This window comes from Haliaeetus albicilla, chromosome 3 (assembly GCF_947461875.1).
Source record: "Haliaeetus albicilla chromosome 3, bHalAlb1.1, whole genome shotgun sequence".
Classification (NCBI taxonomy): domain Eukaryota; kingdom Metazoa; phylum Chordata; class Aves; order Accipitriformes; family Accipitridae; genus Haliaeetus; species Haliaeetus albicilla.
The window spans coordinates 39226787-39253600 of record NC_091485.1 but is presented as its reverse complement, the minus strand read 5'-3'; the positions used below and the strand labels follow the sequence as shown (position 1 = coordinate 39253600).

Genomic DNA, 26814 nt, shown 5'->3' with positions numbered 1-26814 from the left:
TGTAAATACTCTCTCCGAGTGTTTCAGGAGCTAGCCGTGACCATTATGCCTCAAAATATTGTTTGTGGTGCGAAGGCAGTGTGTCCACACTTCCACTAACGAATCTGTCCTCAGAGTGGAGTCCTGCTTGACTTTCCACTGAAGTCCCAGTACAGGTTATTCCCCCAGTAGAATGTAACTGCTTTGCTCCTGATGACAGTTTCTGCCTTGGAGACATTCTGCCAATATCAAGACTGATATAAGCCTGGGAACAGCCTCTGCCAATGATGTCTTCAGTTCTGTATGTTGAACTCAATTCATCTTTTCATAGATCATAAATAACTCCTTAGATGTTCTTCTAATAGCATGAAGGGATTCATGTTCAGTAATATTTAATATACTGTGCATGTGGTACCTTAAACATAAATTTTCAGTCATATTTAACATAATAAAACATGAAATAGGAGAACTGGAAAAACAAGCTAAGTCTTGCATGAATAATGATATTATGTTCCATCCAAGTATTTAAGTAGCTTATGCAGTCTATCCCTTTTCTTAGCTGAAAACAAACCCCAGCAGTTAGAATTTAAAAAAAAAAAAAAGGGGGAGAGGCATTACTTTCAAAATCCATTTGTGGTTGCAGGCATTGGACAATCAGTCTCCAACCTTTCTTTCTTTTCCCACAGACCCAAAGACATCTTCTGCCCTCTCCATATCCCCAACAATCTCATGAAAAATAAGAATTTGAACAAAATGTAGTTTTGAAAAGGTGAAAAACATTAGTTGCACACTCACTTTACTTAGTATTGTTTTAGAATACTAACAGAGTTACTTTCAACATAGTACAGTTAACAAAAGATAGATGATTCTTATTTTGATTTTTGGAAAAACTGTCCTCACTAAAAATAGTACATTAACAAAACAACTCCCTGCACACCAAGATGACATATACTAATTGGAGATGACTTAGTAATGGGAAAGAGATCTATATACTGGTAGTGCAATTCATATGAGAAACAGGACTCCATTAGGTCCATCACAAGAAATAATATATGGACAAGAACTACGTGACATAGCGTGAAGTATCAGCTATATAGAAGCTTCCCTGTAGGTCCCTGGAAAAGTGACATTCCTAGTTATGTGATAATCATGGTTCATTACGAGGAGAGAAAAAGAAGCCAAAAAACACAGAGAGTGAAATGAACATAGGAGTTTCTTGGCTACTTCTCATACCAAACACATGGATTTATGTCCATTCAGACTTTTCTCATGATGAATGGCCTTCTCCTTCACCACCTTGGGATCACTGACCACTGCAGCCCTTCACAGCAGCAAGCAATGGGATGAGTTTGAGACAGAAAAGGGACAACAAGCAGAGAAATACTCACCCCACAAGATGGATAGGGCACTCATGGAAATGACGTCAGAGAAATATGCTTAGCACCTCTGTCAGTGGGAGGCTTAGGGTGAGAAATGAGATGAGGCCAGCCTGTACTGCAGGGGTGGGTCTGATAAGGGACATCTGGGTGGAGGGAGCAATATTTTGGAGGCAGGAAAGTTGTATAGGGTGAGATATGGCTGTGCTATGGAGTATTGAAGGGTGTCAGATACATCCCTGCTATTCCCTCGATAGCTTAGATGGTAGAGCGGACGACCGTAGACTCCCTTGCATGTCCTTCCTTAGGTCACTGATTCAAGTCTGTCTTGAAAGAGTGTCCTTTTGGCTCTGGCCAAGAACCTGTAGCACCCCTACATCCTTAACAGGACAGTTCACACGGAGGAGGCACTTGTGAGGTCACAATAGGGCAGCTGAGGACAAAAGGGCTGCTCCAGATCAAGTGGAAAGGCGGGATAAGCTTCAGTCGCACTCCTGCCATGCAGAGGTAGCTCCATGGTCCTGCTCAAGCAGGTGGGAGCTCAGAAAGGCTACTTGAGTCCAAGGGTCATGGCTAGGCTCACCGTTAATGGTGCACGTGGCCAGGCATAGACAGAGCTGCAACCCAGACCCAGTGGAGGTCAGAGAGGCAACCGAGGACCAGAAGCAAAGCTTCAAATTACATACTGCTGAGGCTTATTATAGCATTTTCATGCAAAGACAATGTTTACAGATGCACAAACCTAATAAGAAGCTCAGACAGCCAAATGCGCAGGGTGGACAGGAGGCAATCAGGCACCTGAGTGAGTTGAGTCTGAGTTCTGGTTTCATTAGAGGGGCACATCCAGTAGGAAAGTGAGTTGGTAGTGGTGTGAGGGGGAGGCCGGTGGGAGGCCCAGGCTTTGGGTGCGGGGCAGCCTGGGTCCGGGGTGGGTGCCTGGGAGGGGAGAGGACCTCAGGCAGAGGCTGTGGGCTGGGGAATTAGCTCAAGTGGTAGAGCGCTCGCTTAGCATGTGAGAGGCAGCGGGATCGATGCCCGCATTCTCCAACGCTTTTCATTCCCCTCGCCTGGACACAGGGCCCTTTGCCAGGGGCCCTCTGCCAGGGGCCCTCTGTCCTCTGGGGGCTGTGGGGAGACCATGGTGTTCCTGGGCCGCCCAGGGGAGGACGACGCACAAGGCTGCAACAAGAGCAGCGTGGGCAGTTTGACAGGGGACCTTATTTTCTCCCTCTTCCCTTGACAGACGTCAAATGTCGCCTTGAAGTAACGTGTCCAGTTTTGAGCTCCCCCGTAGAGGAAAGACATCAGTGAAATGGAGCAACGTCCGTGCAGGGCCACCAACAGGCTGAGGGAATGGAGGGGTGTCTCTCTGAGGATGAGCTGAGGACAGTGGGCACGTTCAGCTTGGAGAAAGAGAAGATCAGAGGGCTTACGCATGACCTCCCAGCTCGCGGGAGTAGGCCGCTGAGTAGGGGAAAGGCTGTCCATTTGTCTGGTGCTGGACGAGAGGGCGACGGTCAGCAGAGTGAAACTGAATCGCGGGAAGTAGCAGCAGGGCATGGGTAAGCTGTTCTTGGCCCTGAGGAGAGTGCAGCTGTAGAAGATGACGTCCAAGGAGCCTGTGGAGGTCTTCCGCTTGTGGTTTTGCATGATCTGAGGGGCTGAAGGGTTGAGCAAGGTGGTGTGGTGTTGGAGGTGAGTCTGTCTGAAGCAGGGCGTTGGAGTAGAGGCAGCGTGCTGCGCTGTGGATAGGGAAGTGTTGGATGAGTGTGTGACGGGCGAGGTACTGGGCAGGGCCCCATGATTCCTTCGATAGCTCAGCTGGTAGAGCGGAGGACTGTAGGCTCCCTTGCACGGCCATCCTTAGGTCGCTGGTTCAACTCCGGCTCGAAGGAGCGTGCTTTTGGCTCTGGCCCAGACTCTGCGGCTCCTCTGCCTTTTGGTGCTGCCCGCGTGGCTCCCCTTCAAGGTCCGGCCAGCCTTGAGCTCTGGCCTGGCGCGGAGAAGATGACCAGCCAAGGCTGCCTGGGGTGAACCCTGGTCAGGGGATGGTGGTACCCGAGCAGTCACCTCCAGCAGGAACGCGAATGGGTGAGTTGGTGGTGGTGTGAGGGGGAGGCCGGTGGGAGGCCCAGGCTTTGGGTGCGGGGCAGCCTGGGTCCGGGGTGGGTGCCTGGGAGGGGAGAGGACCTCAGGCAGAGGCTGTGGGCTGGGGAATTAGCTCAAGTGGTAGAGCGCTCGCTTAGCATGTGAGAGGCAGCGGGATCGATGCCCGCATTCTCCAACGCTTTTCATTCCCCTCGCCTGGACACAGGGCCCTCTGCCAGGGGCCCTCTGTCCTCTGGGGGCTGTGGGGAGACCATGGTGTTCCTGGGCCGCCCAGGGGAGGACGACGCACAAGGCTGCAACAAGAGCAGCGTGGGCAGTTTGACAGGGGACCTTATTTTCTCCCTCTTCCCTTGACAGACGTCAAATGTCGCCTTGAAGTAACGTGTCCAGTTTTGAGCTCCCCCGTAGAGGAAAGACATCAGTGAAATGGAGCAACGTCCGTGCAGGGCCACCAACAGGCTGAGGGAATGGAGGGGTGTCTCTCTGAGGATGAGCTGAGGACAGTGGGCACGTTCAGCTTGGAGAAAGAGAAGATCAGAGGGCTTACGCATGACCTCCCAGCTCGCGGGAGTAGGCCGCTGAGTAGGGGAAAGGCTGTCCATTTGTCTGGTGCTGGACGAGAGGGCGACGGTCAGCAGAGTGAAACTGAATCGCGGGAAGTAGCAGCAGGGCATGGGTAAGCTGTTCTTGGCCCTGAGGAGAGTGCAGCTGTAGAAGATGACGTCCAAGGAGCCTGTGGAGGTCTTCCGCTTGTGGTTTTGCATGATCTGAGGGGCTGAAGGGTTGAGCAAGGTGGTGTGGTGTTGGAGGTGAGTCTGTCTGAAGCAGGGCGTTGGAGTAGAGGCAGCGTGCTGCGCTGTGGATAGGGAAGTGTTGGATGAGTGTGTGACGGGCGAGGTACTGGGCAGGGCCTCATGATTCCTTCGATAGCTCAGCTGGTAGAGCGGAGGACTGTAGGCTCCCTTGCACGGCCATCCTTAGGTCGCTGGTTCAACTCCGGCTCGAAGGAGCGTGCTTTTGGCTCTGGCCCAGACTCTGCGGCTCCTCTGCCTTTTGGTGCTGCCCGCGTGGCTCCCCTTCAAGGTCCGGCCAGCCTTGAGCTCTGGCCTGGCGCGGAGAAGATGACCAGCCAAGGCTGCCTGGGGTGAACCCTGGTCAGGGGATGGTGGTACCCGAGCAGTCACCTCCAGCAGGAACGCGAATGGGTGAGTTGGTGGTGGTGTGAGGGGGAGGCCGGTGGGAGGCCCAGGCTTTGGGTGCGGGGCAGCCTGGGTCCGGGGTGGGTGCCTGGGAGGGGAGAGGACCTCAGGCAGAGGCTGTGGGCTGGGGAATTAGCTCAAGTGGTAGAGCGCTCGCTTAGCATGTGAGAGGCAGCGGGATCGATGCCCGCATTCTCCAACGCTTTTCATTCCCCTCGCCTGGACACAGGGCCCTCTGCCAGGGGCCCTCTGTCCTCTGGGGGCTGTGGGGAGACCATGGTGTTCCTGGGCCGCCCAGGGGAGGACGACGCACAAGGCTGCAACAAGAGCAGCGTGGGCAGTTTGACAGGGGACCTTATTTTCTCCCTCTTTCCTTGACAGACGTCAAATGTCGCCTTGAAGTAACGTGTCCAGTTTTGAGCTCCCCCGTAGAGGAAAGACATCAGTGAAATGGAGCAACGTCCGTGCAGGGCCACCAACAGGCTGAGGGAATGGAGGGGTGTCTCTCTGAGGATGAGCTGAGGACAGTGGGCACGTTCAGCTTGGAGAAAGAGAAGATCAGAGGGCTTACGCATGACCTCCCAGCTCGCGGGAGTAGGCCGCTGAGTAGGGGAAAGGCTGTCCATTTGTCTGGTGCTGGACGAGAGGGCGACGGTCAGCAGAGTGAAACTGAATCGCGGGAAGTAGCAGCAGGGCATGGGTAAGCTGTTCTTGGCCCTGAGGAGAGTGCAGCTGTAGAAGATGACGTCCAAGGAGCCTGTGGAGGTCTTCCGCTTGTGGTTTTGCATGATCTGAGGGGCTGAAGGGTTGAGCAAGGTGGTGTGGTGTTGGAGGTGAGTCTGTCTGAAGCAGGGCGTTGGAGTAGAGGCAGCGTGCTGCGCTGTGGATAGGGAAGTGTTGGATGAGTGTGTGACGGGCGAGGTACTGGGCAGGGCCTCATGATTCCTTCGATAGCTCAGCTGGTAGAGCGGAGGACTGTAGGCTCCCTTGCACGGCCATCCTTAGGTCGCTGGTTCAACTCCGGCTCGAAGGAGCGTGCTTTTGGCTCTGGCCCAGACTCTGCGGCTCCTCTGCCTTTTGGTGCTGCCCGCGTGGCTCCCCTTCAAGGTCCGGCCAGCCTTGAGCTCTGGCCTGGCGCGGAGAAGATGACCAGCCAAGGCTGCCTGGGGTGAACCCTGGTCAGGGGATGGTGGTACCCGAGCAGTCACCTCCAGCAGGAACGCGAATGGGTGAGTTGGTGGTGGTGTGAGGGGGAGGCCGGTGGGAGGCCCAGGCTTTGGGTGCGGGGCAGCCTGGGTCCGGGGTGGGTGCCTGGGAGGGGAGAGGACCTCAGGCAGAGGCTGTGGGCTGGGGAATTAGCTCAAGTGGTAGAGCGCTCGCTTAGCATGTGAGAGGCAGCGGGATCGATGCCCGCATTCTCCAACGCTTTTCATTCCCCTCGCCTGGACACAGGGCCCTTTGCCAGGGGCCCTCTGTCCTCTGGGGGCTGTGGGGAGACCACGGTGTTCCTGGGCCGCCCAGGGGAGGACGACGCACAAGGCTGCAACAAGAGCAGCGTGGGCAGTTTGACAGGGGACCTTATTTTCTCCCTCTTCCCTTGACAGACGTCAAATGTCGCCTTGAAGTAACGTGTCCAGTTTTGAGCTCCCCCGTAGAGGAAAGACATCAGTGAAATGGAGCAACGTCCGTGCAGGGCCACCAACAGGCTGAGGGAATGGAGGGGTGTCTCTCTGAGGATGAGCTGAGGACAGTGGGCACGTTCAGCTTGGAGAAAGAGAAGATCAGAGGGCTTACGCATGACCTCCCAGCTCGCGGGAGTAGGCCGCTGAGTAGGGGAAAGGCTGTCCATTTGTCTGGTGCTGGACGAGAGGGCGACGGTCAGCAGAGTGAAACTGAATCGCGGGAAGTAGCAGCAGGGCATGGGTAAGCTGTTCTTGGCCCTGAGGAGAGTGCAGCTGTAGAAGATGACGTCCAAGGAGCCTGTGGAGGTCTTCCGCTTGTGGTTTTGCATGATCTGAGGGGCTGAAGGGTTGAGCAAGGTGGTGTGGTGTTGGAGGTGAGTCTGTCTGAAGCAGGGCGTTGGAGTAGAGGCAGCGTGCTGCGCTGTGGATAGGGAAGTGTTGGATGAGTGTGTGACGGGCGAGGTACTGGGCAGGGCCCCATGATTCCTTCGATAGCTCAGCTGGTAGAGCGGAGGACTGTAGGCTCCCTTGCACGGCCATCCTTAGGTCGCTGGTTCAACTCCGGCTCGAAGGAGCGTGCTTTTGGCTCTGGCCCAGACTCTGCGGCTCCTCTGCCTTTTGGTGCTGCCCGCGTGGCTCCCCTTCAAGGTCCGGCCAGCCTTGAGCTCTGGCCTGGCGCGGAGAAGATGACCAGCCAAGGCTGCCTGGGGTGAACCCTGGTCAGGGGATGGTGGTACCCGAGCAGTCACCTCCAGCAGGAACGCGAATGGGTGAGTTGGTGGTGGTGTGAGGGGGAGGCCGGTGGGAGGCCCAGGCTTTGGGTGCGGGGCAGCCTGGGTCCGGGGTGGGTGCCTGGGAGGGGAGAGGACCTCAGGCAGAGGCTGTGGGCTGGGGAATTAGCTCAAGTGGTAGAGCGCTCGCTTAGCATGTGAGAGGCAGCGGGATCGATGCCCGCATTCTCCAACGCTTTTCATTCCCCTCGCCTGGACACAGGGCCCTTTGCCAGGGGCCCTCTGTCCTCTGGGGGCTGTGGGGAGACCATGGTGTTCCTGGGCCGCCCAGGGGAGGACGACGCACAAGGCTGCAACAAGAGCAGCGTGGGCAGTTTGACAGGGGACCTTATTTTCTCCCTCTTTCCTTGACAGACGTCAAATGTCACCTTGAAGTAACGTGTCCAGTTTTGAGCTCCCCCGTAGAGGAAAGACATCAGTGAAATGGAGCAACGTCCGTGCAGGGCCACCAACAGGCTGAGGGAATGGAGGGGTGTCTCTCTGAGGATGAGCTGAGGACAGTGGGCACGTTCAGCTTGGAGAAAGAGAAGATCAGAGGGCTTACGCATGACCTCCCAGCTCGCGGGAGTAGGCCGCTGAGTAGGGGAAAGGCTGTCCATTTGTCTGGTGCTGGACGAGAGGGCGACGGTCAGCAGAGTGAAACTGAATCGCGGGAAGTAGCAGCAGGGCATGGGTAAGCTGTTCTTGGCCCTGAGGAGAGTGCAGCTGTAGAAGATGACGTCCAAGGAGCCTGTGGAGGTCTTCCGCTTGTGGTTTTGCATGATCTGAGGGGCTGAAGGGTTGAGCAAGGTGGTGTGGTGTTGGAGGTGAGTCTGTCTGAAGCAGGGCGTTGGAGTAGAGGCAGCGTGCTGCGCTGTGGATAGGGAAGTGTTGGATGAGTGTGTGACGGGCGAGGTACTGGGCAGGGCCCCATGATTCCTTCGATAGCTCAGCTGGTAGAGCGGAGGACTGTAGGCTCCCTTGCACGGCCATCCTTAGGTCGCTGGTTCAACTCCGGCTCGAAGGAGCGTGCTTTTGGCTCTGGCCCAGACTCTGCGGCTCCTCTGCCTTTTGGTGCTGCCCGCGTGGCTCCCCTTCAAGGTCCGGCCAGCCTTGAGCTCTGGCCTGGCGCGGAGAAGATGACCAGCCAAGGCTGCCTGGGGTGAACCCTGGTCAGGGGATGGTGGTACCCGAGCAGTCACCTCCAGCAGGAACGCGAATGGGTGAGTTGGTGGTGGTGTGAGGGGGAGGCCGGTGGGAGGCCCAGGCTTTGGGTGCGGGGCAGCCTGGGTCCGGGGTGGGTGCCTGGGAGGGGAGAGGACCTCAGGCAGAGGCTGTGGGCTGGGGAATTAGCTCAAGTGGTAGAGCGCTCGCTTAGCATGTGAGAGGCAGCGGGATCGATGCCCGCATTCTCCAACGCTTTTCATTCCCCTCGCCTGGACACAGGGCCCTTTGCCAGGGGCCCTCTGTCCTCTGGGGGCTGTGGGGAGACCACGGTGTTCCTGGGCCGCCCAGGGGAGGACGACGCACAAGGCTGCAACAAGAGCAGCGTGGGCAGTTTGACAGGGGACCTTATTTTCTCCCTCTTCCCTTGACAGACGTCAAATGTCGCCTTGAAGTAACGTGTCCAGTTTTGAGCTCCCCCGTAGAGGAAAGACATCAGTGAAATGGAGCAACGTCCGTGCAGGGCCACCAACAGGCTGAGGGAATGGAGGGGTGTCTCTCTGAGGATGAGCTGAGGACAGTGGGCACGTTCAGCTTGGAGAAAGAGAAGATCAGAGGGCTTACGCATGACCTCCCAGCTCGCGGGAGTAGGCCGCTGAGTAGGGGAAAGGCTGTCCATTTGTCTGGTGCTGGACGAGAGGGCGACGGTCAGCAGAGTGAAACTGAATCGCGGGAAGTAGCAGCAGGGCATGGGTAAGCTGTTCTTGGCCCTGAGGAGAGTGCAGCTGTAGAAGATGACGTCCAAGGAGCCTGTGGAGGTCTTCCGCTTGTGGTTTTGCATGATCTGAGGGGCTGAAGGGTTGAGCAAGGTGGTGTGGTGTTGGAGGTGAGTCTGTCTGAAGCAGGGCGTTGGAGTAGAGGCAGCGTGCTGCGCTGTGGATAGGGAAGTGTTGGATGAGTGTGTGACGGGCGAGGTACTGGGCAGGGCCCCATGATTCCTTCGATAGCTCAGCTGGTAGAGCGGAGGACTGTAGGCTCCCTTGCACGGCCATCCTTAGGTCGCTGGTTCAACTCCGGCTCGAAGGAGCGTGCTTTTGGCTCTGGCCCAGACTCTGCGGCTCCTCTGCCTTTTGGTGCTGCCCGCGTGGCTCCCCTTCAAGGTCCGGCCAGCCTTGAGCTCTGGCCTGGCGCGGAGAAGATGACCAGCCAAGGCTGCCTGGGGTGAACCCTGGTCAGGGGATGGTGGTACCCGAGCAGTCACCTCCAGCAGGAACGCGAATGGGTGAGTTGGTGGTGGTGTGAGGGGGAGGCCGGTGGGAGGCCCAGGCTTTGGGTGCGGGGCAGCCTGGGTCCGGGGTGGGTGCCTGGGAGGGGAGAGGACCTCAGGCAGAGGCTGTGGGCTGGGGAATTAGCTCAAGTGGTAGAGCGCTCGCTTAGCATGTGAGAGGCAGCGGGATCGATGCCCGCATTCTCCAACGCTTTTCATTCCCCTCGCCTGGACACAGGGCCCTTTGCCAGGGGCCCTCTGCCAGGGGCCCTCTGTCCTCTGGGGGCTGTGGGGAGACCATGGTGTTCCTGGGCCGCCCAGGGGAGGACGACGCACAAGGCTGCAACAAGAGCAGCGTGGGCAGTTTGACAGGGGACCTTATTTTCTCCCTCTTTCCTTGACAGACGTCAAATGTCGCCTTGAAGTAACGTGTCCAGTTTTGAGCTCCCCCGTAGAGGAAAGACATCAGTGAAATGGAGCAACGTCCGTGCAGGGCCACCAACAGGCTGAGGGAATGGAGGGGTGTCTCTCTGAGGATGAGCTGAGGACAGTGGGCACGTTCAGCTTGGAGAAAGAGAAGATCAGAGGGCTTACGCATGACCTCCCAGCTCGCGGGAGTAGGCCGCTGAGTAGGGGAAAGGCTGTCCATTTGTCTGGTGCTGGACGAGAGGGCGACGGTCAGCAGAGTGAAACTGAATCGCGGGAAGTAGCAGCAGGGCATGGGTAAGCTGTTCTTGGCCCTGAGGAGAGTGCAGCTGTAGAAGATGACGTCCAAGGAGCCTGTGGAGGTCTTCCGCTTGTGGTTTTGCATGATCTGAGGGGCTGAAGGGTTGAGCAAGGTGGTGTGGTGTTGGAGGTGAGTCTGTCTGAAGCAGGGCGTTGGAGTAGAGGCAGCGTGCTGCGCTGTGGATAGGGAAGTGTTGGATGAGTGTGTGACGGGCGAGGTACTGGGCAGGGCCCCATGATTCCTTCGATAGCTCAGCTGGTAGAGCGGAGGACTGTAGGCTCCCTTGCACGGCCATCCTTAGGTCGCTGGTTCAACTCCGGCTCGAAGGAGCGTGCTTTTGGCTCTGGCCCAGACTCTGCGGCTCCTCTGCCTTTTGGTGCTGCCCGCGTGGCTCCCCTTCAAGGTCCGGCCAGCCTTGAGCTCTGGCCTGGCGCGGAGAAGATGACCAGCCAAGGCTGCCTGGGGTGAACCCTGGTCAGGGGATGGTGGTACCCGAGCAGTCACCTCCAGCAGGAACGCGAATGGGTGAGTTGGTGGTGGTGTGAGGGGGAGGCCGGTGGGAGGCCCAGGCTTTGGGTGCGGGGCAGCCTGGGTCCGGGGTGGGTGCCTGGGAGGGGAGAGGACCTCAGGCAGAGGCTGTGGGCTGGGGAATTAGCTCAAGTGGTAGAGCGCTCGCTTAGCATGTGAGAGGCAGCGGGATCGATGCCCGCATTCTCCAACGCTTTTCATTCCCCTCGCCTGGACACAGGGCCCTTTGCCAGGGGCCCTCTGCCAGGGGCCCTCTGTCCTCTGGGGGCTGTGGGGAGACCATGGTGTTCCTGGGCCGCCCAGGGGAGGACGACGCACAAGGCTGCAACAAGAGCAGCGTGGGCAGTTTGACAGGGGACCTTATTTTCTCCCTCTTTCCTTGACAGACGTCAAATGTCGCCTTGAAGTAACGTGTCCAGTTTTGAGCTCCCCCGTAGAGGAAAGACATCAGTGAAATGGAGCAACGTCCGTGCAGGGCCACCAACAGGCTGAGGGAATGGAGGGGTGTCTCTCTGAGGATGAGCTGAGGACAGTGGGCACGTTCAGCTTGGAGAAAGAGAAGATCAGAGGGCTTACGCATGACCTCCCAGCTCGCGGGAGTAGGCCGCTGAGTAGGGGAAAGGCTGTCCATTTGTCTGGTGCTGGACGAGAGGGCGACGGTCAGCAGAGTGAAACTGAATCGCGGGAAGTAGCAGCAGGGCATGGGTAAGCTGTTCTTGGCCCTGAGGAGAGTGCAGCTGTAGAAGATGACGTCCAAGGAGCCTGTGGAGGTCTTCCGCTTGTGGTTTTGCATGATCTGAGGGGCTGAAGGGTTGAGCAAGGTGGTGTGGTGTTGGAGGTGAGTCTGTCTGAAGCAGGGCGTTGGAGTAGAGGCAGCGTGCTGCGCTGTGGATAGGGAAGTGTTGGATGAGTGTGTGACGGGCGAGGTACTGGGCAGGGCCCCATGATTCCTTCGATAGCTCAGCTGGTAGAGCGGAGGACTGTAGGCTCCCTTGCACGGCCATCCTTAGGTCGCTGGTTCAACTCCGGCTCGAAGGAGCGTGCTTTTGGCTCTGGCCCAGACTCTGCGGCTCCTCTGCCTTTTGGTGCTGCCCGCGTGGCTCCCCTTCAAGGTCCGGCCAGCCTTGAGCTCTGGCCTGGCGCGGAGAAGATGACCAGCCAAGGCTGCCTGGGGTGAACCCTGGTCAGGGGATGGTGGTACCCGAGCAGTCACCTCCAGCAGGAACGCGAATGGGTGAGTTGGTGGTGGTGTGAGGGGGAGGCCGGTGGGAGGCCCAGGCTTTGGGTGCGGGGCAGCCTGGGTCCGGGGTGGGTGCCTGGGAGGGGAGAGGACCTCAGGCAGAGGCTGTGGGCTGGGGAATTAGCTCAAGTGGTAGAGCGCTCGCTTAGCATGTGAGAGGCAGCGGGATCGATGCCCGCATTCTCCAACGCTTTTCATTCCCCTCGCCTGGACACAGGGCCCTTTGCCAGGGGCCCTCTGTCCTCTGGGGGCTGTGGGGAGACCACGGTGTTCCTGGGCCGCCCAGGGGAGGACGACGCACAAGGCTGCAACAAGAGCAGCGTGGGCAGTTTGACAGGGGACCTTATTTTCTCCCTCTTCCCTTGACAGACGTCAAATGTCGCCTTGAAGTAACGTGTCCAGTTTTGAGCTCCCCCGTAGAGGAAAGACATCAGTGAAATGGAGCAACGTCCGTGCAGGGCCACCAACAGGCTGAGGGAATGGAGGGGTGTCTCTCTGAGGATGAGCTGAGGACAGTGGGCACGTTCAGCTTGGAGAAAGAGAAGATCAGAGGGCTTACGCATGACCTCCCAGCTCGCGGGAGTAGGCCGCTGAGTAGGGGAAAGGCTGTCCATTTGTCTGGTGCTGGACGAGAGGGCGACGGTCAGCAGAGTGAAACTGAATCGCGGGAAGTAGCAGCAGGGCATGGGTAAGCTGTTCTTGGCCCTGAGGAGAGTGCAGCTGTAGAAGATGACGTCCAAGGAGCCTGTGGAGGTCTTCCGCTTGTGGTTTTGCATGATCTGAGGGGCTGAAGGGTTGAGCAAGGTGGTGTGGTGTTGGAGGTGAGTCTGTCTGAAGCAGGGCGTTGGAGTAGAGGCAGCGTGCTGCGCTGTGGATAGGGAAGTGTTGGATGAGTGTGTGACGGGCGAGGTACTGGGCAGGGCCCCATGATTCCTTCGATAGCTCAGCTGGTAGAGCGGAGGACTGTAGGCTCCCTTGCACGGCCATCCTTAGGTCGCTGGTTCAACTCCGGCTCGAAGGAGCGTGCTTTTGGCTCTGGCCCAGACTCTGCGGCTCCTCTGCCTTTTGGTGCTGCCCGCGTGGCTCCCCTTCAAGGTCCGGCCAGCCTTGAGCTCTGGCCTGGCGCGGAGAAGATGACCAGCCAAGGCTGCCTGGGGTGAACCCTGGTCAGGGGATGGTGGTACCCGAGCAGTCACCTCCAGCAGGAACGCGAATGGGTGAGTTGGTGGTGGTGTGAGGGGGAGGCCGGTGGGAGGCCCAGGCTTTGGGTGCGGGGCAGCCTGGGTCCGGGGTGGGTGCCTGGGAGGGGAGAGGACCTCAGGCAGAGGCTGTGGGCTGGGGAATTAGCTCAAGTGGTAGAGCGCTCGCTTAGCATGTGAGAGGCAGCGGGATCGATGCCCGCATTCTCCAACGCTTTTCATTCCCCTCGCCTGGACACAGGGCCCTCTGCCAGGGGCCCTCTGTCCTCTGGGGGCTGTGGGGAGACCATGGTGTTCCTGGGCCGCCCAGGGGAGGACGACGCACAAGGCTGCAACAAGAGCAGCGTGGGCAGTTTGACAGGGGACCTTATTTTCTCCCTCTTTCCTTGACAGACGTCAAATGTCGCCTTGAAGTAACGTGTCCAGTTTTGAGCTCCCCCGTAGAGGAAAGACATCAGTGAAATGGAGCAACGTCCGTGCAGGGCCACCAACAGGCTGAGGGAATGGAGGGGTGTCTCTCTGAGGATGAGCTGAGGACAGTGGGCACGTTCAGCTTGGAGAAAGAGAAGATCAGAGGGCTTACGCATGACCTCCCAGCTCGCGGGAGTAGGCCGCTGAGTAGGGGAAAGGCTGTCCATTTGTCTGGTGCTGGACGAGAGGGCGACGGTCAGCAGAGTGAAACTGAATCGCGGGAAGTAGCAGCAGGGCATGGGTAAGCTGTTCTTGGCCCTGAGGAGAGTGCAGCTGTAGAAGATGACGTCCAAGGAGCCTGTGGAGGTCTTCCGCTTGTGGTTTTGCATGATCTGAGGGGCTGAAGGGTTGAGCAAGGTGGTGTGGTGTTGGAGGTGAGTCTGTCTGAAGCAGGGCGTTGGAGTAGAGGCAGCGTGCTGCGCTGTGGATAGGGAAGTGTTGGATGAGTGTGTGACGGGCGAGGTACTGGGCAGGGCCTCATGATTCCTTCGATAGCTCAGCTGGTAGAGCGGAGGACTGTAGGCTCCCTTGCACGGCCATCCTTAGGTCGCTGGTTCAACTCCGGCTCGAAGGAGCGTGCTTTTGGCTCTGGCCCAGACTCTGCGGCTCCTCTGCCTTTTGGTGCTGCCCGCGTGGCTCCCCTTCAAGGTCCGGCCAGCCTTGAGCTCTGGCCTGGCGCGGAGAAGATGACCAGCCAAGGCTGCCTGGGGTGAACCCTGGTCAGGGGATGGTGGTACCCGAGCAGTCACCTCCAGCAGGAACGCGAATGGGTGAGTTGGTGGTGGTGTGAGGGGGAGGCCGGTGGGAGGCCCAGGCTTTGGGTGCGGGGCAGCCTGGGTCCGGGGTGGGTGCCTGGGAGGGGAGAGGACCTCAGGCAGAGGCTGTGGGCTGGGGAATTAGCTCAAGTGGTAGAGCGCTCGCTTAGCATGTGAGAGGCAGCGGGATCGATGCCCGCATTCTCCAACGCTTTTCATTCCCCTCGCCTGGACACAGGGCCCTCTGCCAGGGGCCCTCTGTCCTCTGGGGGCTGTGGGGAGACCATGGTGTTCCTGGGCCGCCCAGGGGAGGACGACGCACAAGGCTGCAACAAGAGCAGCGTGGGCAGTTTGACAGGGGACCTTATTTTCTCCCTCTTTCCTTGACAGACGTCAAATGTCGCCTTGAAGTAACGTGTCCAGTTTTGAGCTCCCCCGTAGAGGAAAGACATCAGTGAAATGGAGCAACGTCCGTGCAGGGCCACCAACAGGCTGAGGGAATGGAGGGGTGTCTCTCTGAGGATGAGCTGAGGACAGTGGGCACGTTCAGCTTGGAGAAAGAGAAGATCAGAGGGCTTACGCATGACCTCCCAGCTCGCGGGAGTAGGCCGCTGAGTAGGGGAAAGGCTGTCCATTTGTCTGGTGCTGGACGAGAGGGCGACGGTCAGCAGAGTGAAACTGAATCGCGGGAAGTAGCAGCAGGGCATGGGTAAGCTGTTCTTGGCCCTGAGGAGAGTGCAGCTGTAGAAGATGACGTCCAAGGAGCCTGTGGAGGTCTTCCGCTTGTGGTTTTGCATGATCTGAGGGGCTGAAGGGTTGAGCAAGGTGGTGTGGTGTTGGAGGTGAGTCTGTCTGAAGCAGGGCGTTGGAGTAGAGGCAGCGTGCTGCGCTGTGGATAGGGAAGTGTTGGATGAGTGTGTGACGGGCGAGGTACTGGGCAGGGCCTCATGATTCCTTCGATAGCTCAGCTGGTAGAGCGGAGGACTGTAGGCTCCCTTGCACGGCCATCCTTAGGTCGCTGGTTCAACTCCGGCTCGAAGGAGCGTGCTTTTGGCTCTGGCCCAGACTCTGCGGCTCCTCTGCCTTTTGGTGCTGCCCGCGTGGCTCCCCTTCAAGGTCCGGCCAGCCTTGAGCTCTGGCCTGGCGCGGAGAAGATGACCAGCCAAGGCTGCCTGGGGTGAACCCTGGTCAGGGGATGGTGGTACCCGAGCAGTCACCTCCAGCAGGAACGCGAATGGGTGAGTTGGTGGTGGTGTGAGGGGGAGGCCGGTGGGAGGCCCAGGCTTTGGGTGCGGGGCAGCCTGGGTCCGGGGTGGGTGCCTGGGAGGGGAGAGGACCTCAGGCAGAGGCTGTGGGCTGGGGAATTAGCTCAAGTGGTAGAGCGCTCGCTTAGCATGTGAGAGGCAGCGGGATCGATGCCCGCATTCTCCAACGCTTTTCATTCCCCTCGCCTGGACACAGGGCCCTTTGCCAGGGGCCCTCTGTCCTCTGGGGGCTGTGGGGAGACCACGGTGTTCCTGGGCCGCCCAGGGGAGGACGACGCACAAGGCTGCAACAAGAGCAGCGTGGGCAGTTTGACAGGGGACCTTATTTTCTCCCTCTTCCCTTGACAGACGTCAAATGTCGCCTTGAAGTAACGTGTCCAGTTTTGAGCTCCCCCGTAGAGGAAAGACATCAGTGAAATGGAGCAACGTCCGTGCAGGGCCACCAACAGGCTGAGGGAATGGAGGGGTGTCTCTCTGAGGATGAGCTGAGGACAGTGGGCACGTTCAGCTTGGAGAAAGAGAAGATCAGAGGGCTTACGCATGACCTCCCAGCTCGCGGGAGTAGGCCGCTGAGTAGGGGAAAGGCTGTCCATTTGTCTGGTGCTGGACGAGAGGGCGACGGTCAGCAGAGTGAAACTGAATCGCGGGAAGTAGCAGCAGGGCATGGGTAAGCTGTTCTTGGCCCTGAGGAGAGTGCAGCTGTAGAAGATGACGTCCAAGGAGCCTGTGGAGGTCTTCCGCTTGTGGTTTTGCATGATCTGAGGGGCTGAAGGGTTGAGCAAGGTGGTGTGGTGTTGGAGGTGAGTCTGTCTGAAGCAGGGCGTTGGAGTAGAGGCAGCGTGCTGCGCTGTGGATAGGGAAGTGTTGGATGAGTGTGTGACGGGCGAGGTACTGGGCAGGGCCCCATGATTCCTTCGATAGCTCAGCTGGTAGAGCGGAGGACTGTAGGCTCCCTTGCACGGCCATCCTTAGGTCGCTGGTTCAACTCCGGCTCGAAGGAGCGTGCTTTTGGCTCTGGCCCAGACTCTGCGGCTCCTCTGCCTTTTGGTGCTGCCCGCGTGGCTCCCCTTCAAGGTCCGGCCAGCCTTGAGCTCTGGCCTGGCGCGGAGAAGATGACCAGCCAAGGCTGCCTGGGGTGAACCCTGGTCAGGGGATGGTGGTACCCGAGCAGTCACCTCCAGCAGGAACGCGAATGGGTGAGTTGGTGGTGGTGTGAGGGGGAGGCCGGTGGGAGGCCCAGGCTTTGGGTGCGGGGCAGCCTGGGTCCGGGGTGGGTGCCTGGGAGGGGAGAGGACCTCAGGCAGAGGCTGTGGGCTGGGGAATTAGCTCAAGTGGTAGAGCGCTCGCTTAGCATGTGAGAGGCAGCGGGATCGATGCCCGCATTCTCCAACGCTTTTCATTCCCCTCGCCTGGACACAGGGCCCTTTGCCAGGGGCCCTCTGTCCTCTGGGGGCTGTGGGGAGACCATGGTGTTCCTGGGCCGCCCAGGGGAGGACGACGCACAAGGCTGCAACAAGAGCAGCGTGGGCAGTTTGACAGGGGACCTTATTTTCTCCCTCTTTCCTTGACAGACGTCAAATGTCACCTTGAAGTAACGTGTCCAGTTTTGAGCTCCCCCGTAGAGGAAAGACATCAGTGAAATGGAGCAACGTCCGTGCAGGGCCACCAACAGGCTGAGGGAATGGAGGGGTGTCTCTCTGAGGATGAGCTGAGGACAGTGGGCACGTTCAGCTTGGAGAAAGAGAAGATCAGAGGGCTTACGCATGACCTCCCAGCTCGCGGGAGTAGGCCGCTGAGTAGGGGAAAGGCTGTCCATTTGTCTGGTGCTGGACGAGAGGGCGACGGTCAGCAGAGTGAAACTGAATCGCGGGAAGTAGCAGCAGGGCATGGGTAAGCTGTTCTTGGCCCTGAGGAGAGTGCAGCTGTAGAAGATGACGTCCAAGGAGCCTGTGGAGGTCTTCCGCTTGTGGTTTTGCATGATCTGAGGGGCTGAAGGGTTGAGCAAGGTGGTGTGGTGTTGGAGGTGAGTCTGTCTGAAGCAGGGCGTTGGAGTAGAGGCAGCGTGCTGCGCTGTGGATAGGGAAGTGTTGGATGAGTGTGTGACGGGCGAGGTACTGGGCAGGGCCCCATGATTCCTTCGATAGCTCAGCTGGTAGAGCGGAGGACTGTAGGCTCCCTTGCACGGCCATCCTTAGGTCGCTGGTTCAACTCCGGCTCGAAGGAGCGTGCTTTTGGCTCTGGCCCAGACTCTGCGGCTCCTCTGCCTTTTGGTGCTGCCCGCGTGGCTCCCCTTCAAGGTCCGGCCAGCCTTGAGCTCTGGCCTGGCGCGGAGAAGATGACCAGCCAAGGCTGCCTGGGGTGAACCCTGGTCAGGGGATGGTGGTACCCGAGCAGTCACCTCCAGCAGGAACGCGAATGGGTGAGTTGGTGGTGGTGTGAGGGGGAGGCCGGTGGGAGGCCCAGGCTTTGGGTGCGGGGCAGCCTGGGTCCGGGGTGGGTGCCTGGGAGGGGAGAGGACCTCAGGCAGAGGCTGTGGGCTGGGGAATTAGCTCAAGTGGTAGAGCGCTCGCTTAGCATGTGAGAGGCAGCGGGATCGATGCCCGCATTCTCCAACGCTTTTCATTCCCCTCGCCTGGACACAGGGCCCTTTGCCAGGGGCCCTCTGTCCTCTGGGGGCTGTGGGGAGACCACGGTGTTCCTGGGCCGCCCAGGGGAGGACGACGCACAAGGCTGCAACAAGAGCAGCGTGGGCAGTTTGACAGGGGACCTTATTTTCTCCCTCTTCCCTTGACAGACGTCAAATGTCGCCTTGAAGTAACGTGTCCAGTTTTGAGCTCCCCCGTAGAGGAAAGACATCAGTGAAATGGAGCAACGTCCGTGCAGGGCCACCAACAGGCTGAGGGAATGGAGGGGTGTCTCTCTGAGGATGAGCTGAGGACAGTGGGCACGTTCAGCTTGGAGAAAGAGAAGATCAGAGGGCTTACGCATGACCTCCCAGCTCGCGGGAGTAGGCCGCTGAGTAGGGGAAAGGCTGTCCATTTGTCTGGTGCTGGACGAGAGGGCGACGGTCAGCAGAGTGAAACTGAATCGCGGGAAGTAGCAGCAGGGCATGGGTAAGCTGTTCTTGGCCCTGAGGAGAGTGCAGCTGTAGAAGATGACGTCCAAGGAGCCTGTGGAGGTCTTCCGCTTGTGGTTTTGCATGATCTGAGGGGCTGAAGGGTTGAGCAAGGTGGTGTGGTGTTGGAGGTGAGTCTGTCTGAAGCAGGGCGTTGGAGTAGAGGCAGCGTGCTGCGCTGTGGATAGGGAAGTGTTGGATGAGTGTGTGACGGGCGAGGTACTGGGCAGGGCCCCATGATTCCTTCGATAGCTCAGCTGGTAGAGCGGAGGACTGTAGGCTCCCTTGCACGGCCATCCTTAGGTCGCTGGTTCAACTCCGGCTCGAAGGAGCGTGCTTTTGGCTCTGGCCCAGACTCTGCGGCTCCTCTGCCTTTTGGTGCTGCCCGCGTGGCTCCCCTTCAAGGTCCGGCCAGCCTTGAGCTCTGGCCTGGCGCGGAGAAGATGACCAGCCAAGGCTGCCTGGGGTGAACCCTGGTCAGGGGATGGTGGTACCCGAGCAGTCACCTCCAGCAGGAACGCGAATGGGTGAGTTGGTGGTGGTGTGAGGGGGAGGCCGGTGGGAGGCCCAGGCTTTGGGTGCGGGGCAGCCTGGGTCCGGGGTGGGTGCCTGGGAGGGGAGAGGACCTCAGGCAGAGGCTGTGGGCTGGGGAATTAGCTCAAGTGGTAGAGCGCTCGCTTAGCATGTGAGAGGCAGCGGGATCGATGCCCGCATTCTCCAACGCTTTTCATTCCCCTCGCCTGGACACAGGGCCCTTTGCCAGGGGCCCTCTGCCAGGGGCCCTCTGTCCTCTGGGGGCTGTGGGGAGACCATGGTGTTCCTGGGCCGCCCAGGGGAGGACGACGCACAAGGCTGCAACAAGAGCAGCGTGGGCAGTTTGACAGGGGACCTTATTTTCTCCCTCTTTCCTTGACAGACGTCAAATGTCGCCTTGAAGTAACGTGTCCAGTTTTGAGCTCCCCCGTAGAGGAAAGACATCAGTGAAATGGAGCAACGTCCGTGCAGGGCCACCAACAGGCTGAGGGAATGGAGGGGTGTCTCTCTGAGGATGAGCTGAGGACAGTGGGCACGTTCAGCTTGGAGAAAGAGAAGATCAGAGGGCTTACGCATGACCTCCCAGCTCGCGGGAGTAGGCCGCTGAGTAGGGGAAAGGCTGTCCATTTGTCTGGTGCTGGACGAGAGGGCGACGGTCAGCAGAGTGAAACTGAATCGCGGGAAGTAGCAGCAGGGCATGGGTAAGCTGTTCTTGGCCCTGAGGAGAGTGCAGCTGTAGAAGATGACGTCCAAGGAGCCTGTGGAGGTCTTCCGCTTGTGGTTTTGCATGATCTGAGGGGCTGAAGGGTTGAGCAAGGTGGTGTGGTGTTGGAGGTGAGTCTGTCTGAAGCAGGGCGTTGGAGTAGAGGCAGCGTGCTGCGCTGTGGATAGGGAAGTGTTGGATGAGTGTGTGACGGGCGAGGTACTGGGCAGGGCCCCATGATTCCTTCGATAGCTCAGCTGGTAGAGCGGAGGACTGTAGGCTCCCTTGCACGGCCATCCTTAGGTCGCTGGTTCAACTCCGGCTCGAAGGAGCGTGCTTTTGGCTCTGGCCCAGACTCTGCGGCTCCTCTGCCTTTTGGTGCTGCCCGCGTGGCTCCCCTTCAAGGTCCGGCCAGCCTTGAGCTCTGGCCTGGCGCGGAGAAGATGACCAGCCAAGGCTGCCTGGGGTGAACCCTGGTCAGGGGATGGTGGTACCCGAGCAGTCACCTCCAGCAGGAACGCGAATGGGTGAGTTGGTGGTGGTGTGAGGGGGAGGCCGGTGGGAGGCCCAGGCTTTGGGTGCGGGGCAGCCTGGGTCCGGGGTGGGTGCCTGGGAGGGGAGAGGACCTCAGGCAGAGGCTGTGGGCTGGGGAATTAGCTCAAGTGGTAGAGCGCTCGCTTAGCATGTGAGAGGCAGCGGGATCGATGCCCGCATTCTCCAACGCTTTTCATTCCCCTCGCCTGGACACAGGGCCCTTTGCCAGGGGCCCTCTGCCAGGGGCCCTCTGTCCTCTGGGGGCTGTGGGGAGACCATGGTGTTCCTGGGCCGCCCAGGGGAGGACGACGCACAAGGCTGCAACAAGAGCAGCGTGGGCAGTTTGACAGGGGACCTTATTTTCTCCCTCTTTCCTTGACAGACGTCAAATGTCGCCTTGAAGTAACGTGTCCAGTTTTGAGCTCCCCCGTAGAGGAAAGACATCAGTGAAATGGAGCAACGTCCGTGCAGGGCCACCAACAGGCTGAGGGAATGGAGGGGTGTCTCTCTGAGGATGAGCTGAGGACAGTGGGCACGTTCAGCTTGGAGAAAGAGAAGATCAGAGGGCTTACGCATGACCTCCCAGCTCGCGGGAGTAGGCCGCTGAGTAGGGGAAAGGCTGTCCATTTGTCTGGTGCTGGACGAGAGGGCGACGGTCAGCAGAGTGAAACTGAATCGCGGGAAGTAGCAGCAGGGCATGGGTAAGCTGTTCTTGGCCCTGAGGAGAGTGCAGCTGTAGAAGATGACGTCCAAGGAGCCTGTGGAGGTCTTCCGCTTGTGGTTTTGCATGATCTGAGGGGCTGAAGGGTTGAGCAAGGTGGTGTGGTGTTGGAGGTGAGTCTGTCTGAAGCAGGGCGTTGGAGTAGAGGCAGCGTGCTGCGCTGTGGATAGGGAAGTGTTGGATGAGTGTGTGACGGGCGAGGTACTGGGCAGGGCCCCATGATTCCTTCGATAGCTCAGCTGGTAGAGCGGAGGACTGTAGGCTCCCTTGCACGGCCATCCTTAGGTCGCTGGTTCAACTCCGGCTCGAAGGAGCGTGCTTTTGGCTCTGGCCCAGACTCTGCGGCTCCTCTGCCTTTTGGTGCTGCCCGCGTGGCTCCCCTTCAAGGTCCGGCCAGCCTTGAGCTCTGGCCTGGCGCGGAGAAGATGACCAGCCAAGGCTGCCTGGGGTGAACCCTGGTCAGGGGATGGTGGTACCCGAGCAGTCACCTCCAGCAGGAACGCGAATGGGTGAGTTGGTGGTGGTGTGAGGGGGAGGCCGGTGGGAGGCCCAGGCTTTGGGTGCGGGGCAGCCTGGGTCCGGGGTGGGTGCCTGGGAGGGGAGAGGACCTCAGGCAGAGGCTGTGGGCTGGGGAATTAGCTCAAGTGGTAGAGCGCTCGCTTAGCATGTGAGAGGCAGCGGGATCGATGCCCGCATTCTCCAACGCTTTTCATTCCCCTCGCCTGGACACAGGGCCCTTTGCCAGGGGCCCTCTGTCCTCTGGGGGCTGTGGGGAGACCACGGTGTTCCTGGGCCGCCCAGGGGAGGACGACGCACAAGGCTGCAACAAGAGCAGCGTGGGCAGTTTGACAGGGGACCTTATTTTCTCCCTCTTCCCTTGACAGACGTCAAATGTCGCCTTGAAGTAACGTGTCCAGTTTTGAGCTCCCCCGTAGAGGAAAGACATCAGTGAAATGGAGCAACGTCCGTGCAGGGCCACCAACAGGCTGAGGGAATGGAGGGGTGTCTCTCTGAGGATGAGCTGAGGACAGTGGGCACGTTCAGCTTGGAGAAAGAGAAGATCAGAGGGCTTACGCATGACCTCCCAGCTCGCGGGAGTAGGCCGCTGAGTAGGGGAAAGGCTGTCCATTTGTCTGGTGCTGGACGAGAGGGCGACGGTCAGCAGAGTGAAACTGAATCGCGGGAAGTAGCAGCAGGGCATGGGTAAGCTGTTCTTGGCCCTGAGGAGAGTGCAGCTGTAGAAGATGACGTCCAAGGAGCCTGTGGAGGTCTTCCGCTTGTGGTTTTGCATGATCTGAGGGGCTGAAGGGTTGAGCAAGGTGGTGTGGTGTTGGAGGTGAGTCTGTCTGAAGCAGGGCGTTGGAGTAGAGGCAGCGTGCTGCGCTGTGGATAGGGAAGTGTTGGATGAGTGTGTGACGGGCGAGGTACTGGGCAGGGCCCCATGATTCCTTCGATAGCTCAGCTGGTAGAGCGGAGGACTGTAGGCTCCCTTGCACGGCCATCCTTAGGTCGCTGGTTCAACTCCGGCTCGAAGGAGCGTGCTTTTGGCTCTGGCCCAGACTCTGCGGCTCCTCTGCCTTTTGGTGCTGCCCGCGTGGCTCCCCTTCAAGGTCCGGCCAGCCTTGAGCTCTGGCCTGGCGCGGAGAAGATGACCAGCCAAGGCTGCCTGGGGTGAACCCTGGTCAGGGGATGGTGGTACCCGAGCAGTCACCTCCAGCAGGAACGCGAATGGGTGAGTTGGTGGTGGTGTGAGGGGGAGGCCGGTGGGAGGCCCAGGCTTTGGGTGCGGGGCAGCCTGGGTCCGGGGTGGGTGCCTGGGAGGGGAGAGGACCTCAGGCAGAGGCTGTGGGCTGGGGAATTAGCTCAAGTGGTAGAGCGCTCGCTTAGCATGTGAGAGGCAGCGGGATCGATGCCCGCATTCTCCAACGCTTTTCATTCCCCTCGCCTGGACACAGGGCCCTCTGCCAGGGGCCCTCTGTCCTCTGGGGGCTGTGGGGAGACCATGGTGTTCCTGGGCCGCCCAGGGGAGGACGACGCACAAGGCTGCAACAAGAGCAGCGTGGGCAGTTTGACAGGGGACCTTATTTTCTCCCTCTTTCCTTGACAGACGTCAAATGTCGCCTTGAAGTAACGTGTCCAGTTTTGAGCTCCCCCGTAGAGGAAAGACATCAGTGAAATGGAGCAACGTCCGTGCAGGGCCACCAACAGGCTGAGGGAATGGAGGGGTGTCTCTCTGAGGATGAGCTGAGGACAGTGGGCACGTTCAGCTTGGAGAAAGAGAAGATCAGAGGGCTTACGCATGACCTCCCAGCTCGCGGGAGTAGGCCGCTGAGTAGGGGAAAGGCTGTCCATTTGTCTGGTGCTGGACGAGAGGGCGACGGTCAGCAGAGTGAAACTGAATCGCGGGAAGTAGCAGCAGGGCATGGGTAAGCTGTTCTTGGCCCTGAGGAGAGTGCAGCTGTAGAAGATGACGTCCAAGGAGCCTGTGGAGGTCTTCCGCTTGTGGTTTTGCATGATCTGAGGGGCTGAAGGGTTGAGCAAGGTGGTGTGGTGTTGGAGGTGAGTCTGTCTGAAGCAGGGCGTTGGAGTAGAGGCAGCGTGCTGCGCTGTGGATAGGGAAGTGTTGGATGAGTGTGTGACGGGCGAGGTACTGGGCAGGGCCCCATGATTCCTTCGATAGCTCAGCTGGTAGAGCGGAGGACTGTAGGCTCCCTTGCACGGCCATCCTTAGGTCGCTGGTTCAACTCCGGCTCGAAGGAGCGTGCTTTTGGCTCTGGCCCAGACTCTGCGGCTCCTCTGCCTTTTGGTGCTGCCCGCGTGGCTCCCCTTCAAGGTCCGGCCAGCCTTGAGCTCTGGCCTGGCGCGGAGAAGATGACCAGCCAAGGCTGCCTGGGGTGAACCCTGGTCAGGGGATGGTGGTACCCGAGCAGTCACCTCCAGCAGGAACGCGAATGGGTGAGTTGGTGGTGGTGTGAGGGGGAGGCCGGTGGGAGGCCCAGGCTTTGGGTGCGGGGCAGCCTGGGTCCGGGGTGGGTGCCTGGGAGGGGAGAGGACCTCAGGCAGAGGCTGTGGGCTGGGGAATTAGCTCAAGTGGTAGAGCGCTCGCTTAGCATGTGAGAGGCAGCGGGATCGATGCCCGCATTCTCCAACGCTTTTCATTCCCCTCGCCTGGACACAGGGCCCTCTGCCAGGGGCCCTCTGTCCTCTGGGGGCTGTGGGGAGACCATGGTGTTCCTGGGCCGCCCAGGGGAGGACGACGCACAAGGCTGCAACAAGAGCAGCGTGGGCAGTTTGACAGGGGACCTTATTTTCTCCCTCTTCCCTTGACAGACGTCAAATGTCGCCTTGAAGTAACGTGTCCAGTTTTGAGCTCCCCCGTAGAGGAAAGACATCAGTGAAATGGAGCAACGTCCGTGCAGGGCCACCAACAGGCTGAGGGAATGGAGGGGTGTCTCTCTGAGGATGAGCTGAGGACAGTGGGCACGTTCAGCTTGGAGAAAGAGAAGATCAGAGGGCTTACGCATGACCTCCCAGCTCGCGGGAGTAGGCCGCTGAGTAGGGGAAAGGCTGTCCATTTGTCTGGTGCTGGACGAGAGGGCGACGGTCAGCAGAGTGAAACTGAATCGCGGGAAGTAGCAGCAGGGCATGGGTAAGCTGTTCTTGGCCCTGAGGAGAGTGCAGCTGTAGAAGATGACGTCCAAGGAGCCTGTGGAGGTCTTCCGCTTGTGGTTTTGCATGATCTGAGGGGCTGAAGGGTTGAGCAAGGTGGTGTGGTGTTGGAGGTGAGTCTGTCTGAAGCAGGGCGTTGGAGTAGAGGCAGCGTGCTGCGCTGTGGATAGGGAAGTGTTGGATGAGTGTGTGACGGGCGAGGTGCCGGGCAGGGCCCCATGATTCCTTCGATAGCTCAGCTGGTAGAGCGGAGGACTGTAGGCTCCCTTGCACGGCCATCCTTAGGTCGCTGGTTCAACTCCGGCTCGAAGGAGCGTGCTTTTGGCTCTGGCCCAGACTCTGCGGCTCCTCTGCCTTTTGGTGCTGCCCGCGTGGCTCCCCTTCAAGGTCCGGCCAGCCTTGAGCTCTGGCCTGGCGCGGAGAAGATGACCAGCCAAGGCTGCCTGGGGTGAACCCTGGTCAGGGGATGGTGGTACCCGAGCAGTCACCTCCAGCAGGAACGCGAATGGGTGAGTTGGTGGTGGTGTGAGGGGGAGGCCGGTGGGAGGCCCAGGCTTTGGGTGCGGGGCAGCCTGGGTCCGGGGTGGGTGCCTGGGAGGGGAGAGGACCTCAGGCAGAGGCTGTGGGCTGGGGAATTAGCTCAAGTGGTAGAGCGCTCGCTTAGCATGTGAGAGGCAGCGGGATCGATGCCCGCATTCTCCAACGCTTTTCATTCCCCTCGCCTGGACACAGGGCCCTCTGCCAGGGGCCCTCTGTCCTCTGGGGGCTGTGGGGAGACCATGGTGTTCCTGGGCCGCCCAGGGGAGGACGACGCACAAGGCTGCAACAAGAGCAGCGTGGGCAGTTTGACAGGGGACCTTATTTTCTCCCTCTTTCCTTGACAGACGTCAAATGTCGCCTTGAAGTAACGTGTCCAGTTTTGAGCTCCCCCGTAGAGGAAAGACATCAGTGAAATGGAGCAACGTCCGTGCAGGGCCACCAACAGGTTGAGGGAATGGAGGGGTGTCTCTCTGAGGATGAGCTGAGGACAGTGGGCACGTTCAGCTTGGAGAAAGAGAAGATCAGAGGGCTTACGCATGACCTCCCAGCTCGCGGGAGTAGGCCGCTGAGTAGGGGAAAGGCTGTCCATTTGTCTGGTGCTGGACGAGAGGGCGACGGTCAGCAGAGTGAAACTGAATCGCGGGAAGTAGCAGCAGGGCATGGGTAAGCTGTTCTTGGCCCTGAGGAGAGTGCAGCTGTAGAAGATGACGTCCAAGGAGCCTGTGGAGGTCTTCCGCTTGTGGTTTTGCATGATCTGAGGGGCTGAAGGGTTGAGCAAGGTGGTGTGGTGTTGGAGGTGAGTCTGTCTGAAGCAGGGCGTTGGAGTAGAGGCAGCGTGCTGCGCTGTGGATAGGGAAGTGTTGGATGAGTGTGTGACGGGCGAGGTGCCGGGCAGGGCCCCATGATTCCTTCGATAGCTCAGCTGGTAGAGCGGAGGACTGTAGGCTCCCTTGCACGGCCATCCTTAGGTCGCTGGTTCAACTCCGGCTCGAAGGAGCGTGCTTTTGGCTCTGGCCCAGACTCTGCGGCTCCTCTGCCTTTTGGTGCTGCCCGCGTGGCTCCCCTTCAAGGTCCGGCCAGCCTTGAGCTCTGGCCTGGCGCGGAGAAGATGACCAGCCAAGGCTGCCTGGGGTGAACCCTGGTCAGGGGATGGTGGTACCCGAGCAGTCACCTCCAGCAGGAACGCGAATGGGTGAGTTGGTGGTGGTGTGAGGGGGAGGCCGGTGGGAGGCCCAGGCTTTGGGTGCGGGGCAGCCTGGGTCCGGGG

At 59.3% G+C, this 26814-nt stretch overlaps 1 protein-coding gene and 28 non-coding genes across 29 annotated transcripts in view; 28 read left to right on the top strand and 1 right to left on the bottom strand.

The window, feature by feature from the left end:
- The window catches only part of DNAJC5B (DnaJ heat shock protein family (Hsp40) member C5 beta), a 65785-nt gene that overhangs the window by 14474 nt on the left and 24497 nt on the right, over positions 1-26814 (bottom strand). The gene's annotated exons all lie outside the window — the stretch shown is intronic.
- Positions 9277-9365, top strand: TRNAY-GUA (transfer RNA tyrosine (anticodon GUA)). Its single transcript is given in 2 exon segments — positions 9277-9313; positions 9330-9365. It is a non-coding gene; the product is annotated as a tRNA-Tyr (tRNA).
- TRNAY-GUA (transfer RNA tyrosine (anticodon GUA)) lies at positions 10514-10602 on the top strand. Its single transcript is given in 2 exon segments — positions 10514-10550; positions 10567-10602. It is a non-coding gene; the product is annotated as a tRNA-Tyr (tRNA).
- Positions 10919-10991, top strand: TRNAA-AGC (transfer RNA alanine (anticodon AGC)). The gene has a single exon. It is a non-coding gene; the product is annotated as a tRNA-Ala (tRNA).
- Positions 11751-11839, top strand: TRNAY-GUA (transfer RNA tyrosine (anticodon GUA)). The gene is given in 2 exon segments: positions 11751-11787; positions 11804-11839. It is a non-coding gene; the product is annotated as a tRNA-Tyr (tRNA).
- TRNAA-AGC (transfer RNA alanine (anticodon AGC)) lies at positions 12156-12228 on the top strand. Its single transcript has one exon. It is a non-coding gene; the product is annotated as a tRNA-Ala (tRNA).
- Positions 12974-13062, top strand: TRNAY-GUA (transfer RNA tyrosine (anticodon GUA)). The gene is given in 2 exon segments: positions 12974-13010; positions 13027-13062. It is a non-coding gene; the product is annotated as a tRNA-Tyr (tRNA).
- Positions 13379-13451, top strand: TRNAA-AGC (transfer RNA alanine (anticodon AGC)). Its single transcript has one exon. It is a non-coding gene; the product is annotated as a tRNA-Ala (tRNA).
- On the top strand, positions 14197-14285 carry TRNAY-GUA (transfer RNA tyrosine (anticodon GUA)). The gene is given in 2 exon segments: positions 14197-14233; positions 14250-14285. It is a non-coding gene; the product is annotated as a tRNA-Tyr (tRNA).
- On the top strand, positions 14602-14674 carry TRNAA-AGC (transfer RNA alanine (anticodon AGC)). Its single transcript has one exon. It is a non-coding gene; the product is annotated as a tRNA-Ala (tRNA).
- TRNAY-GUA (transfer RNA tyrosine (anticodon GUA)) lies at positions 15420-15508 on the top strand. Its single transcript is given in 2 exon segments — positions 15420-15456; positions 15473-15508. It is a non-coding gene; the product is annotated as a tRNA-Tyr (tRNA).
- On the top strand, positions 15825-15897 carry TRNAA-AGC (transfer RNA alanine (anticodon AGC)). Its single transcript has one exon. It is a non-coding gene; the product is annotated as a tRNA-Ala (tRNA).
- TRNAY-GUA (transfer RNA tyrosine (anticodon GUA)) lies at positions 16643-16731 on the top strand. The gene is given in 2 exon segments: positions 16643-16679; positions 16696-16731. It is a non-coding gene; the product is annotated as a tRNA-Tyr (tRNA).
- On the top strand, positions 17048-17120 carry TRNAA-AGC (transfer RNA alanine (anticodon AGC)). Its single transcript has one exon. It is a non-coding gene; the product is annotated as a tRNA-Ala (tRNA).
- TRNAY-GUA (transfer RNA tyrosine (anticodon GUA)) lies at positions 17866-17954 on the top strand. Its single transcript is given in 2 exon segments — positions 17866-17902; positions 17919-17954. It is a non-coding gene; the product is annotated as a tRNA-Tyr (tRNA).
- On the top strand, positions 18271-18343 carry TRNAA-AGC (transfer RNA alanine (anticodon AGC)). The gene has a single exon. It is a non-coding gene; the product is annotated as a tRNA-Ala (tRNA).
- TRNAY-GUA (transfer RNA tyrosine (anticodon GUA)) lies at positions 19089-19177 on the top strand. Its single transcript is given in 2 exon segments — positions 19089-19125; positions 19142-19177. It is a non-coding gene; the product is annotated as a tRNA-Tyr (tRNA).
- On the top strand, positions 19494-19566 carry TRNAA-AGC (transfer RNA alanine (anticodon AGC)). Its single transcript has one exon. It is a non-coding gene; the product is annotated as a tRNA-Ala (tRNA).
- TRNAY-GUA (transfer RNA tyrosine (anticodon GUA)) lies at positions 20326-20414 on the top strand. The gene is given in 2 exon segments: positions 20326-20362; positions 20379-20414. It is a non-coding gene; the product is annotated as a tRNA-Tyr (tRNA).
- TRNAA-AGC (transfer RNA alanine (anticodon AGC)) lies at positions 20731-20803 on the top strand. Its single transcript has one exon. It is a non-coding gene; the product is annotated as a tRNA-Ala (tRNA).
- Positions 21563-21651, top strand: TRNAY-GUA (transfer RNA tyrosine (anticodon GUA)). Its single transcript is given in 2 exon segments — positions 21563-21599; positions 21616-21651. It is a non-coding gene; the product is annotated as a tRNA-Tyr (tRNA).
- Positions 21968-22040, top strand: TRNAA-AGC (transfer RNA alanine (anticodon AGC)). The gene has a single exon. It is a non-coding gene; the product is annotated as a tRNA-Ala (tRNA).
- On the top strand, positions 22786-22874 carry TRNAY-GUA (transfer RNA tyrosine (anticodon GUA)). Its single transcript is given in 2 exon segments — positions 22786-22822; positions 22839-22874. It is a non-coding gene; the product is annotated as a tRNA-Tyr (tRNA).
- TRNAA-AGC (transfer RNA alanine (anticodon AGC)) lies at positions 23191-23263 on the top strand. The gene has a single exon. It is a non-coding gene; the product is annotated as a tRNA-Ala (tRNA).
- On the top strand, positions 24009-24097 carry TRNAY-GUA (transfer RNA tyrosine (anticodon GUA)). Its single transcript is given in 2 exon segments — positions 24009-24045; positions 24062-24097. It is a non-coding gene; the product is annotated as a tRNA-Tyr (tRNA).
- On the top strand, positions 24414-24486 carry TRNAA-AGC (transfer RNA alanine (anticodon AGC)). Its single transcript has one exon. It is a non-coding gene; the product is annotated as a tRNA-Ala (tRNA).
- Positions 25232-25320, top strand: TRNAY-GUA (transfer RNA tyrosine (anticodon GUA)). Its single transcript is given in 2 exon segments — positions 25232-25268; positions 25285-25320. It is a non-coding gene; the product is annotated as a tRNA-Tyr (tRNA).
- On the top strand, positions 25637-25709 carry TRNAA-AGC (transfer RNA alanine (anticodon AGC)). Its single transcript has one exon. It is a non-coding gene; the product is annotated as a tRNA-Ala (tRNA).
- On the top strand, positions 26455-26543 carry TRNAY-GUA (transfer RNA tyrosine (anticodon GUA)). Its single transcript is given in 2 exon segments — positions 26455-26491; positions 26508-26543. It is a non-coding gene; the product is annotated as a tRNA-Tyr (tRNA).